The sequence below is a fragment of the Salmo salar genome, chromosome 20, assembly GCF_965601325.2.
Source record: "Salmo salar chromosome 20, fSalSal1, whole genome shotgun sequence".
In the NCBI taxonomy this organism is placed as follows: Eukaryota; Metazoa; Chordata; class Actinopteri; order Salmoniformes; family Salmonidae; genus Salmo; species Salmo salar.
Genome location: NC_138310.1, coordinates 57,991,745 through 58,005,193, shown reverse-complemented (window position 1 = coordinate 58,005,193; position 13,449 = coordinate 57,991,745).

Genomic DNA, 13,449 nt, shown 5'->3' with positions numbered 1-13,449 from the left:
GTGTTCTCTCTGTCCTAGGTCTGGCTTATGGCTACATCTTTTGTCTGGCATGCCCTGTTTACCATCAACCATGATCTTTAATATTTGCCGATTGGCTCATGGAGTGAGCCATTCGTCAAAGGGGGATATGAGAGGAGAATGGAGAAGGAGGAGAATGTTTGAAAATTTGAATCAGCACGTAAAACAGTTAATTTATCTTTGCTCGACATGTTTGTTATATAATATAGACTAGGGAACTCCACTGCAAGCAGGGAAGTTCCCCACTCCAAAAGGATCTTTTGTCTACCTAGCTATGGATGGTAGAGCGAAAAGAAAGAAAGAGATACTGCCTGGTGATAATTGACAGGTTCACCAGGTGGGTAGAAGCATTTCCTACCACCAACTGTGATGTGCGAACAGTTGCAAAATTGCTAGTTTATACTCAGGTTCGGAGTGCCTGAGGTTTGTCTGCAGACAATGGGACCCATCTCATAGGAGATGTGGTTACCCAAATGGACAAAATGATGGGTGTTGACCAGAAGTTTGTGTCCATCTATCAACCACAGAGTAACGAGAGTTACTGAGTGCTAATAAAAACATGAAATGCTCCCTTGCCAACCTATGCCATTCCACAGGAATGACATGGGTAGAGGGATTACCTCTTGTCCTCATGAAAATGTGCAGCAGCCTTAAAGGTTTTGGGTGTACACCTTATAAAATGTTAACAAGACGATCCAATGAACACCCCAGGGGTGAGACCTATGAGTGACCGACAGATAGACATAACTGACATATAGTGTGACCATCTTGAGTACATGAAGGAACTAACTTCTGTTGTAAGTTTTCTCCACTCTCACACTAGGAAAGAAGCAGAACCAATCCCAGGTGAAGACCCTGACGAGCTACCCATAAACGTTGGAGAATGGGTGAAACTCAGGGTCCAAAAGTGAAAATAGAACCAACCACGATGGATGGGTCTGTTCCAGGTAACCATGGTAACACCAACAGTCCTGCAGGTAGAGGAGAGGTCTGGCTGGCATCATATCTCCCAGAGTGGAAGCCATGGATGAGCGACTGGAGGGAGGGAGAGCAGGGCCCCGAGAACATCTGAAGGAGGAAGAAGGTCCGAGCCAAAGGACAGGAGCAGAAGGCCGAGACCAAAGGCCAGAAGAACCAACAGAGGGTTCAGCCACAGAACCTGAAGAGTCATCTGATGTCGAGGAAACCATCATACACACACACTATGGTTGTGAAACAAGAAAATCGCAACCATGGAAACACATATGCAGGGTATTTATTGCTCTCCCAATCCTAGTCGTTCCCTTTGTGGATGGGGATGTGGAGAATAATAAATGGGTGAAAGCAGTGACATACATGGGATTACAGGGGAGGGGGAACACATCTAGCACACGGGTAATGATTTTCCAGAAACCCACCTCCACCGCCTTTCTGTTGGGAACCCAGTCAGTACCAATTGGAAAGAATGATTTTGGATGTAGATTACTCCATTTTATGCAAAGGAACAATACCAGGGTTCGACAAAGAAATAGCAATTATACTATTCTGATGTTGATCACTAGGGGAAAGGAAGCAGCATGGGAAGGTGGATTATCCAATAAGACAATAGATAATAGTTCAGATGCAGCTAAAGAATTTAAGGAGGGTGGGCCCATTGAGACTAAATGACCATGGTGGAAGAAGGTTCCTAGCGTACAATTAGGTAACAATTCCCAGCTGATTAAATGCATAGGACCTCCAAAAGTACAATGGGGAGAGTATCTGACTGGTAGTGTAAAGCCCCTAAATGATAAAGGAGATGTTGTGTTGGCAGGATTAAAACCCACAATAACTCCCCCTGTTTGTATCTGCAACTCAGGGAATGTGGATGTAGGAAACACCACGAATCTTACACAGGCCTAAAAACAGATACCAGTAGTTTTGATGTACTGGATGGGCAACAATTGATAACTAGGGTAAATATGTCAAGCAAAGGCATGGGGACACCTCCGGATCATCTCTGGATCTGTGGGGGTAAAGGCTACATGTTCCTCCCCATGGGATGGTCAGGGTGGTCAGGGTGTTATGGTATGTTATGGGATGGAAAGGGTGTTGTTATCTGGGGAAAACTGAACTGACAGTAGCAACATTACCTGCTTCCTGTTGCTGAACAGTTCTTTGCAAATTAGTTTCTGATCGAATGGCAGAGCTAAAAGAGCAGTGGCTCAAAATAATGAAGCATATGGACATGTGCTGTCTCAGGTAGAGATAGCAGCCCTAGTAATCTTTCCAGGTGCCGGAGTTGTAGTAAAGGGTAAGGGGATTAGCAATTTGACATACTCCATGCAGGCCCTTTGATAATACAGGGTTTTACTCAGTTGGCACTAAATGTGCAGAATTTGAAGGCAGTAGTGACCAGAGACAAAATGGCACATATTGGCTAAAGACAGAGGGGCCTTCAGGTCCCTTGGAATAAACGATGAGGATTACTGTGTCATGTTGCTTCCTGACTCCTCTGACAACATGACAGCTATTATTAATGACCTGGCTAAATTAGGAGGTACTCTGTGAAAAGCTGACAACACCATCTTTGACCAAACTGGACACTGGTTTAATGGTGTATTTGGAAATGTGATGGGTAAGGTAATGATGTTTATGTCTGCCATGATTGTTCCACTCCTGGTAGGACTACTGTTTTTAGCTGTTGCTTTATGTATAATAAAGTTCTTGGCTAGAAAGACTGTTGAACATTTGGGGATTATGGGACACGTGTAACGCCCTGGCCATAGAGAGGGGTTTTTGTTCTTTATTTTGGTTAGGCCAGGGTGTTACATTGGGTGGGCGTTCTATGTTCCTTTTTCTATGTTTTTGTATTTCTTTGTTTTGGGCCGTGTGTGGCTCCCAATCAGGCACAGCTGAAGCTTGTTGTTGCTGATTGGGAGTCACACATAAGGAGCATGTTTTTCCTTTGGGTTTTGTGGGTAATTGTTTCTGTTAGTGTTTGCACCTGACAGGACTGTTTTGGCTGTCAGTTTTCTTGTAAAGTGTTTACGTTGGTCTATTAAATTCTTATGATGAACACTAACTCCGCTGCACCTTGGTCTCTCTCTTCAGACAGCCCTTACAACACGTGTATGTTGGGGTGGTCACAAGAAGGTAACAAACTTACCTAATGTGGTAGAGGGAAGATATGAGAGATACTGGAGCTTGTCATGAATATATGGGTCAACTGAGAGAAGAGTATAGTGATAGGAGAAACTATGCTAAAGATAATTTTAGTGTGTTAGACTTATAGTAACAGGTGTAAACCTTTCCAGGATAGAGGAAGGCATGGGAACACCTTTTGGATGGATGTGGGAATGCAGTGACAGGGGGTATCTCATTTTACCTTCTGGATGGGGGGGATGTTGTTATTGGGGAGAAAAGAAATGTACATGTTAAGAATTCCGGTCACCGATCTTTTCAATGAAACAGGTAAAAGCAACTGGGGTACATCCCAGACAATCAGGAAGCCTATGGTCATGTCCTACACCCAGGTGAGATTTTTGGTATGTCAATCATACCCTCCTGGGGTGTGGCTGTCCAAGGAAAATGGGTAAACAATTTAACCTATTCTTTACAGGCCCATATGAATTTAACGATCAGAGGATTTTGTACATCTCATTAGATGTACAAAATCTGAAAGCAGTAGTCAACCGCCATGAGTTGGCTTTAGATTATCTTTTGGCGAAGGAAGGAGGACAGTGTAACGTACTAGGTATTATTGATCCTGAAAATGGTGTTATGCTCCTCCCTGACTCCTCTGAGAATATGACTGATATTATTGATAAGATTGCGGATCTTAGTAAAACTCTCAATCTGAAAAATCTGTTTTTGACAAAATTGATGACTGGTTTAATGCTAAATTTGGAAATGTGATGGGAAAAGTTTGTTTATTCCTATACTTGTGGGAGGTTTGGTGATTCTGGTTACTGTTTATATTTGTAAGAAAATGACTAACTGCTCTTAAACCTGCTGGAATGATGGTGTTGGTGGAAGCTGATACAAATCTGATACTGGAGCATTTCTGATTTCTCTTAATCGCATTGTTTATTCAACTCGTGTAGTTTTACCCAGGACACAAGAGGAATGGGAGTATAGCCAGACTCCGCCACCAGCATTCTAGGAACCTCAGGAGTTGTTCCTCCCCTTAGAAGGCCATCCCTGGGATCAAATGGTTCCGGGGGATTTGCCTAATCTATTTGATTTCAGAGGAGAATATTATGATTGAAGCTGTGAGACAAATTTTTCTCAAAGGGGGAAATGTCGGGTTCACCTAGGGGTCATTAAGGGCTGTACCAAAATGTTTGATGTATTAGAATAATTGATTATGCTTATGTTGTATTAATAGAAGGGGAGGGGTTATAAGACCCCTCCCTCCTTACATTTATAGGGTCCTAGACTACAGATTAACAATATATGTATTCATTATAGAGGTTTAGAATTGTTCCACAGTTGTTTTCTAGTTCTCTCTCTCTTATAAAGAGACCCCTCTGAGAAATGTGTGACTGAGACAGAACTCTGCAGGGGAGTGTACGATATAAGACTAGTCAAACATTCCACAATAAATCAACTTTGGGGAGTGGACATTTACTGCTAAGTTTTTAGATTACACTAAAAGCCTTGTTTATATAGCTTGGTAGGCATGGTTTTGGTCGTAGGTAGTGACATCACCAGGGCTGGACTTAGGGTTTAACAAAACAACTTGAGACTTTTCTATGGGGTAGAACTTACTCGGAAACATGCGTGCTATGTTCCTGATTGTCAACTTCTGTCTGCAATTGCATTAATTAAGGTTTTTGAAAGATTTAATTAAAGATATTGTCATAATGCTAATTTCACCAATGATCGACAAGGACGAAAGGAACGAACCCTAACACACCCATGATGAAATATTCATCTGGAAGTCAAGTGGGACTCGGAAGCTTATAAGAAATCACGTTATGCCCTCCAACGAACCATCAAACAGGCAAAGCATCAATACAGGACAAAGATCTCTGACACTCTGACACTCGTCGGATGTGGCAGGGCTTGCAAAAAATTAGACTACAAAGGGAAGCACAGCCGAGAGCTGCCCAGTGACAAGCCTACCAGACGAGCTAAACTACTTCTATGCTCGCTTCGAGGCAAATAACACTGAAACATGCATGAGAGCACCAGCTGTTGCGGAAGACTGTGTGATCACGGTCTCCGGAGCCGATGTGAGTAAGACCTTTAAACAGGTCAACATTCACAAGGCCGCAGGGCCAGATGGATTACCAGAACGTGTACTGTGAGCATGCACTGACCAACTGGCAAGTGTCTTCAAAGACATTTTCAACCTCTCCCTGTCCGAGTCTGTTATACCAACATGTTTTAAGCAGACCACCATAGTCCCTGTGCCCAAGAACACTAAGGTAACCTGAATAAATGACTACTGACCCGTAGCACTTACGTCTGTAGCCATGAAGTGCTTTGAAAGGCTGGTCATTGCTCACATCAACACCATCATCCCAGAAACCCTAGACCCAATCCAATTTGCATACCACCCCAACAGATCCACAGATGATGCAATCTCTATTGCACTTCACACTGTCCTTTCCCATCGGGACAAAAGGAACACCTACGTGAGAATACTATTCATTGACTACAGCTCAGCGTTAAACACCATAGTGCCCTCAAAGCTCATCAATAAACTAAGGACCATGGGACTAAACACCTCCCTCTGCAACTGGACTTCCTGACGGGCCGCCCCCAGGTGGTAAGGGACGGTAACAACACCTCCGCCACGCTGATCCTCAACACAGGGGCCCCTCAGGGGTGCTTGCTCAGTCCCCTCCTGTACTCCCTGTTCATGCATGACTGCAAGGCAAGGCATGACTCCACCACCATCATTAAATATGCGGATGACACAACAGTGGTAGGCCTGATCACCGACAACAATGAGACAGCCTATAGGGAGGAGGTCAGAGACCTGGCCGTGTGGTGCCAGGACAACAACCTCTCTCTCAATGTGATCAACACAAAGGAGATGACTGTGGACTACAGGAAAAAGAGGACCAAGCACGCCCCATTCTCATCAACGGTGCTGCAGTGAAGCAGGTTAAGAGCTTCAAGTTCCTTGGTGTCCACATCACCAACAAGCACACCAAGACAGTCGTGAAGAGGACACAACAAAACCTATTCCCCCTCAGGAGACTAAAAAGATTTGACATGGGTCCTCAGATCCTCAAAAGGTTCTACAGCTGCACCATCGAGAGCATCCTGACTGGTTGCATCACTGACTGGTATGGCAACTGCTCTGCCTCCGACCGCAAGGCACTACAGAGGGTAGTGCGAATGACCCAGTACATCACTGGGGCCAAGCTTCCTGCAATCCAGGACCTCTATACCAGGCAGTGTCAGAGGAAGAAAAGACTCCAGCCACCCTAGTCAGAGACTGGTCTCTCTGCTATCGCACAGCAAGCGGTATGGCTACCCAGACTATTTGCAGTACCCCCACCCCCCCCTCCCCACGGTTAGGGGCTCGTAAGTAAGCATTTCACTGTAAGGTCTACACCTGTTGTATTTTATTTTATTTTAAGTACTTTATGCTTTTCCCAAGCTATTCTTAAAATCTTTCCAGACACAACACAATATGACAATCAAATACCAAAGTAATATATATCTATATTCCAAAACTACGTATTTTGAGTTAAACATCCCTTTAACTTTACCAAATAGAAAAAGTCCAGGGTCTTATGTCCCTTTATCAGCTCCTCTCCTTGGATGATGTAGCGAGCAAGAACAATACCGTCCTTCTCACAGGAGAACTTCCCGTCACCCTGCATTATCTTCACAAAGCTCTTGCTCTTGGAATAAAATTTCCTTGCGAAATGGTAAGCGGATGTATATTCTGGTCTACGCACACCGTGCATGTACGGATAATCCCCCCTAACCTTTTGGTAATGAGCCTGGTTGAAGAAATACAGAAAATGTACGAAAAATAAACAATTGTAGTAACCTTAGACTACACCATGAGAAATTAATGATCTCATTCTGAACAAACATTTTCATATTTAAATAATATATCATTAAATATTGAATAGAGGAAAACATGAGTGAGTGACAACTGACCGACAGACACAGACTCAGAACTCCATAGAGAAGTGTCTATAGAGAAAGAAGCAATGCCCTTGCTGTCTGTGGTGAGAGTCCAGTTCTCAGATGTGCCCCTGTTTTGTAGGAAGAGATACACAGGCTCATTGTAAATGGGAGTAGAGTCTGTCCTGTCCTGTGAAAACACAGGACAGAATGACTGCAGACATCCAATATATTACATGTAAACTCCCATTGCACACAACACATCAAAATCTATGGTTTAGATGCTCCAAATGATAAATGTTAATGTATCACAACTTCTTTCACAAAGATTTTCCTGAGCAATCCATTTCCCTGCAGTGTTATTACAAAGGCATTTGTTAATATATTTTGTCCTCACCTTCCCCTCGTATGCAATCCCTGGTTTATATGCTTGGGGCACGTCCTCAAAACAAACAGTTATGATGACATTGGTGAAGCTTGCCTTGCCACTACCTTTAAAGATGACACCTGGAGAGAACACAGGCAAGGGTCAGAGGTCAACAGTTGAGCATGTAAACACCTCTAAGTTAAAGATAAAGTTCTCTCCTACCTGTTTCATATTCCTCCATCTCAGCCTCCTCTTCGAAGTCCCCAAAAGATTGATTTAGACCGAACCGGATAAAAATCGATCATTTGGGTTGCACAACCAGTTTTGTCGTCTAGGGTGATTGAGAATGGTTGTTGTAGGTCAGCTTAGCTCGGCTACAAAAACATGATTTCAAAAACCTCAACATTTTCCCCAGAGTGAGTGTTCTTTATCATCAAAGAATTTGGAGAAACAAGAATAAAAAATGCTTACGTTCATAAGATACAAGTCGCAGATAATACTAGAATCGTACAGAGGCTCTGTGGCTTGGTGGACCTGAGCACAAAGTTTCTCTATGGTCCCTCCTACCACTTCCGAGCTGACCATCACCAGGTAAATCCTTAAAGGGGAAAGAGTCAGCATGAATGCAGCTGTGGTAATAATACTTAAGTAGCAGTGTACTCAAACTGCTCTTTTGTTCCTTTGTAGCCTACTGATGTTTTAAACATGGGGACACAATTATCTTAATCGTCTCTGGCTATGTGCCCCACTCAGAGAGGCCAACCAATGAGAAATTGAGGGCACAATTGATTTTGTTTTGGAGAGTGTTTGAGTGGATACCAATGAGTTGTCTTAATGGTCTGTCAACCATGTCTCAGGGATGATTAAACAGAGAGACATTGGAGGAAAGCACACCAATAGGGGGGCAGTTTCTGTCAACATCTCTCAGGTGCACATAAGGGCTAACTCTATTTGAATTTTCAACCCAAAAATCTATAGTTCTAATTGCCAGCATGTCTCATAACATATGAAAAGCCTCACATGCACAGAGAGAAAGATACAGAGGTCCTGTGGCCTTACCACTATCTTTGTTGTATTATTATTCTGATAAGAGAATTATCTAATGAAGGTAAATGAATCAATAATCCATTATGAATTAGTAGTTATGTAGCATGGATAATAAACTGTAAGTCAATGTACTGAACGTTAGTCCCATCAAGTCTAGACATGGGTGTGTGAGATACCGGGAGGAGCCTTCACGGTTCTCCTAATCTATGGGGAAAGGAACAGGCAGTGCTGGAACAGTGGTGGGAGGTCAAGGAAGAGATACTGTTCACCTACTGTCTGTGTGTATGTGTGTGCATAGGTTATCTACTTTTGGGTGTGGATGTGTGTGCGTAAGCGGAGAGAGAGGATAAAATGAACATCTGTTATTTGGACCTCAGAACGTTCTCTGAATAAACTGTACAAGACCTTTTGCAGAAAGCTGAGTCCTTGCCTAATTATTAACCCAGTGTCTTACAAACCCTGGGGATTAGTCAAGGCTTATTGATTGTTAATTATTATCATTAGGATAGAAAATTCCTTTGACAACTGGTGCTTCGAGCCAGATCTCAATATCTGCCTCTGTCGGTCCAGGGAGACACCGAAACCGTGCATGGGTGGATGAAATATCCGTAGATTAAAGACCTGGTCCCTTGCGGAGGGTTCTTTACAGGCCGGTGGCAAACTGGTATGCGACAGAGGCGGTGACGAGATTCTACCAACATTAATTTATAGCATTAGGATAGAAAATTCCTTTGACATATTCACACATGGATACAAATGCAAGCAGACATTCAGTTATATCAGTACATATAAACGATTATATTATGTCATATTAGGTTTATAACTAAAATAATTATATTGCTCAGGTGGACGTGCATAGTGTGCAGAATACGGAGTATAATTAATTATGTTGCATGCAGCAAGGCATGTAAATACAAACTGCTGATCGTGTGTTTAATCTACCACCATCTACATCAAATGTTTTGTAGTGTACTTACGATTTGAAGGTGCTCGATGTCACAGTTTGTAAAATCACTGAGGTGATCAATACAAGGAAAAGTAAGTGGAGAGCCATGGCAATAGCTTTGGTACACAGCTGGTATTCCTCCGCACTTCGAAATGCTCCCTTCCCTCATCCAGATGAGATGGTCAGAAAAGTTGCACAAACAGTGAAATTTATACCCAAATGCACCCTCGTTGTCACTCCCTTCGAAATTGTTTGGAACACTGCAGCCACCTTCCGTTTCCTCCCAATTCCACATAAGTTCTCAAATAGGCACAGCCCCTGACTAATATGATGGTCAGAATGACGACCAAAACACCTCAAGCTATTTTTACAGACACATATAGGCGGGAACACCTGATAGGTCAGCCAGGCTACACAGGCATTTCTTCTATCGATTTAGCCCACCTGTCAATTTAGCCATTAGCCATGTAAAAAGCCACCACAGGCTGCAGCTTTCTGCATTGACTTATAAAATACAACATATTAGCTCACCAATAGCATACTTATTTCCCATTGTGTCAGCAATATGTCAATATCAACAGCGAAATATTGTCATCCAATCTAAAAAGGTAAACATAGTGGATCAATATACTGTACCAGTCAAAAGTTTGGACACACCTACTCACAAACACTATGAAATAACACATATGGAATCCTGTAGTAACCAAAAAAAAGTGTCAACATATATTTGGGATTGTCTGGATGACAGCTTTGCACACTCCTGGCATTCTCTCAACCAGCTTCATGAGTTAGTCGCCTGGAATACATTTCAATTAACAGCTGTGCGTTGTTAAAAGTTAATTTGTGGAATTTCTTTCCTTGTTAATGCGTTTGAGCCAATCAGTTGTGTTGTGACAAGGTAGGGGTGGTATACAAAAGATAGCCCTATTTGGTAAAAGACCAAGTCCATATTATGGCAAGAACAGCTCAAATAAGCAACGAGAAAGACAGTCCATCATTACTTTAAGATATGAAGGTCAGTCAATCTGGAAAATTTCAAGAACATTGAACGTTTCTTCAAGTGCAGTTGCAAAATTCATCAAGCGCGATGATGTATCTGGCTCTCATGAGGACTGCCACAGGAAAGGAAGACCCAGAGTTACCTCTGCTGCAGAGGATAAATTCATTGGAGTTAACTGCACCTCAGATTGCAGCCTAAATAAATGCTTAACAGAGTTCATGTAACAGACACATCTCAACACCAACTGTTCAGAGGAGACTGTGTGAATCAGTCCTTCATGGTCGAATTGCTGGAAAGAGACCACTACTACAGGACAGCAATAATAAGATTGGACATTAGACCGGTGGAAATCTGTCCTTTGGTCTGATGAGTCCAAATTTGAGATTTTTGGTTCCAACTGCATGTCTTTGTGAGATGCAGAGTAGGTGAATGGATGATCTCTGCATGTGTGGTTCCCACCATGAAGCATGGAGGAGGAGTTGTGATGGTGCATTGCTGGTGATAGTGTCAATGATTTATTTAGAATTCAAGGCACACTTAACCAGCATGGCTACCACAGCATTCTGCAGCGATACGCCATCCCATCTGGTTTGCGCTTAGTGGGACGACATGTTTTTCAACAGGACAATGACCCAACACACCTCCAGGCTGTGTAAGGGCTATTTGACAAAGGAGAGTGATGGAGTGCTGCATCAGATGACCCGGCCTCCACAAATCACCCGACCTCAACCCAAATGAGATGGTTTGGGATGAGTTGGACGACAGAGCGAAGGAAAAACAGCCAACAAGTGCTCAGCATATGTGAGAACTCCTTCCAGACTGTTGGAAAAGCAGTCTAGGTGAAGATGGTTGAGAGAATGCCAAGAGTGTGCAAAGCTGTCATCATGGCATAGGGTGGCTACTTTGAAGAATCCCAAATACAAAATATATTTTGATTTGATTAACACTTTTTTGGTTACTACATGATTTCATGTGTTATTTTATAGCTTTGATGTCTTCACTATTATTCCACAACATAGAAAATAGTACAAATAAAGAAAAACCCTGGAATGAGTAGGTGTGTCCAAACTTTTAACTGGTACTGTATATATTTTTTAAACTAACAACTGAAATCAACTAATCAATCCAAACTGTGCAGTGGCCAATTGAGGAATGGAAATAGACATACATCTGTTACAAAACACCAAAGTGTAATGACATTCGGAAGATTGCCAAGCCTTCGATGTTGTGTAAGCCTACAAGATAGGGAGGGATGTATTTTCTGTTTGTCGAGATTGACAGTCTATTGTGTGTAGTGTTGCCAATTTAGCGACTTTGTCGCTATATTTAGCGAGTATTCAGACCCCTCTAGCGACACATTTTCAAAAAAAAATCGACTAGCAACAAATCTAGCAACTTTTTCTGGTGTTATTGGAGACTCTGATGTGAAAGCGCGTATCATTCTTACTCTTCTCAACGAGCAGCGGGTGCTGCCGTGGGCCCCACCCCCGTCCCAAAGCACTCACAGGCGGCCCAGTCCTCGCGCAGCAGTCCCTCCCAGCTGCAGTCAGAGCAGGAGCGGTTCACCCCTCCGCGTCCAGACTGCAAATTAATTGCGCATTTGGGAAGGCGCCGCTGGCTGATCCCGCCCTGGCTTCAGGGCGGGATGTAAATGTAAAATGTTCTTTGCCTAAAATAAATCACTGCACAAAAATAAATCACTGCACATGACTCACACAGCCTCAGTCACTTACTCACCTTGTCCACTGTGTGTGCGCCTCTCTGTGACATAAGCTAAACATCTAGCTGGCTAGCTCATCATGTCTCAGTCTAAACGATACACTCAAAAATACAGAAAGGAGTGGGAATCAAACCCTGAATTCAAAGGCTGTTTGAAGCCGTTTATTGGAGCGGATACACGGGCATACTGCCTGTATTGTAAGGTTGATTTCTACGCCAAACTTAGTGATGTAAAAAAACACATGACAAATCAAAAACACTCAAAAGACAAAGCCTTATAACAGTTCCACCCAAAACAAGCTGCCATTTATGGTTCAAAAAATTGACTCTGCAAAAAAGGCTGAGGCCACCATGGCATTAGCTATCGCTGAACACTGTTCCATGCTGGCATGTGATCACATTGGAGAAGCATGTAGAGCTGCTTTCTCAGACTCCACTGCTGCTACCCACTTCAAAATGCACAGGACAAAGTGCACAGAAATGATTAATGGTGATCTAGCACCATACTTTCTGAAAAGGTTGGTCGCAGATGTGGGGGACCAGCGTTTCAGCCTCCTCCTCGATGAGTCCACGGATGTAAGTGTTTCTAAGTACCTGGGGGTTGTGATAAGGTACTTTAGTGACACCAAGCAGACAATTGTATCAACATTACTGGGGCTTGTTGAGTTGGAGGGAGGAGATGACAAATCTATAGCCCGTGCTGTTGTGGCTTTCCTTGAGAAGTGTTGTCGTAAAAAAGAGAAACTCCTGGAGATAGGGACTGACAATGCCTCTATTATGACGGGGATTAACAATGGGGTCCATAAAGTGCTGAAGGAGGAGTATGGCCTCAAATATCTGGTTCTTATTCGCTGTGTGTGCCACTCTCTGCAGCTTGCTGTAAGTCATGCTTCCAATGACACCATCCCCCGTAGTGTGGAGTACTTGGTACGAGAGACTTATAACTGGTTTTCAGTGTCTCCAAAGCGCAGGGAGGCCTACACAGCCATATATGAGACCAACTGTGTGGAGAAACCTTTACAGATAACCAAGGTGTGTGCCACACGTTGGCTCTCCATTGAACCCGCGGTTTCACACATTTTGGACCAGTGGGAGGAGCTTAGGCTGCATTTCACAGTCACCAAGTCCAGTGAACACTGCTGAGGTTTTATACTCCATGTACAATGATCCTTCAGCAGGGTGCTGAATCCACTGGCAAATGTTGATGTACTCAAAGGGCCAATAGATGGATACATCAGTCCCAAACCGTACCTTGGTTACCTTTTTGAGTCAAAGGTAGCTGAGCTCCACCTT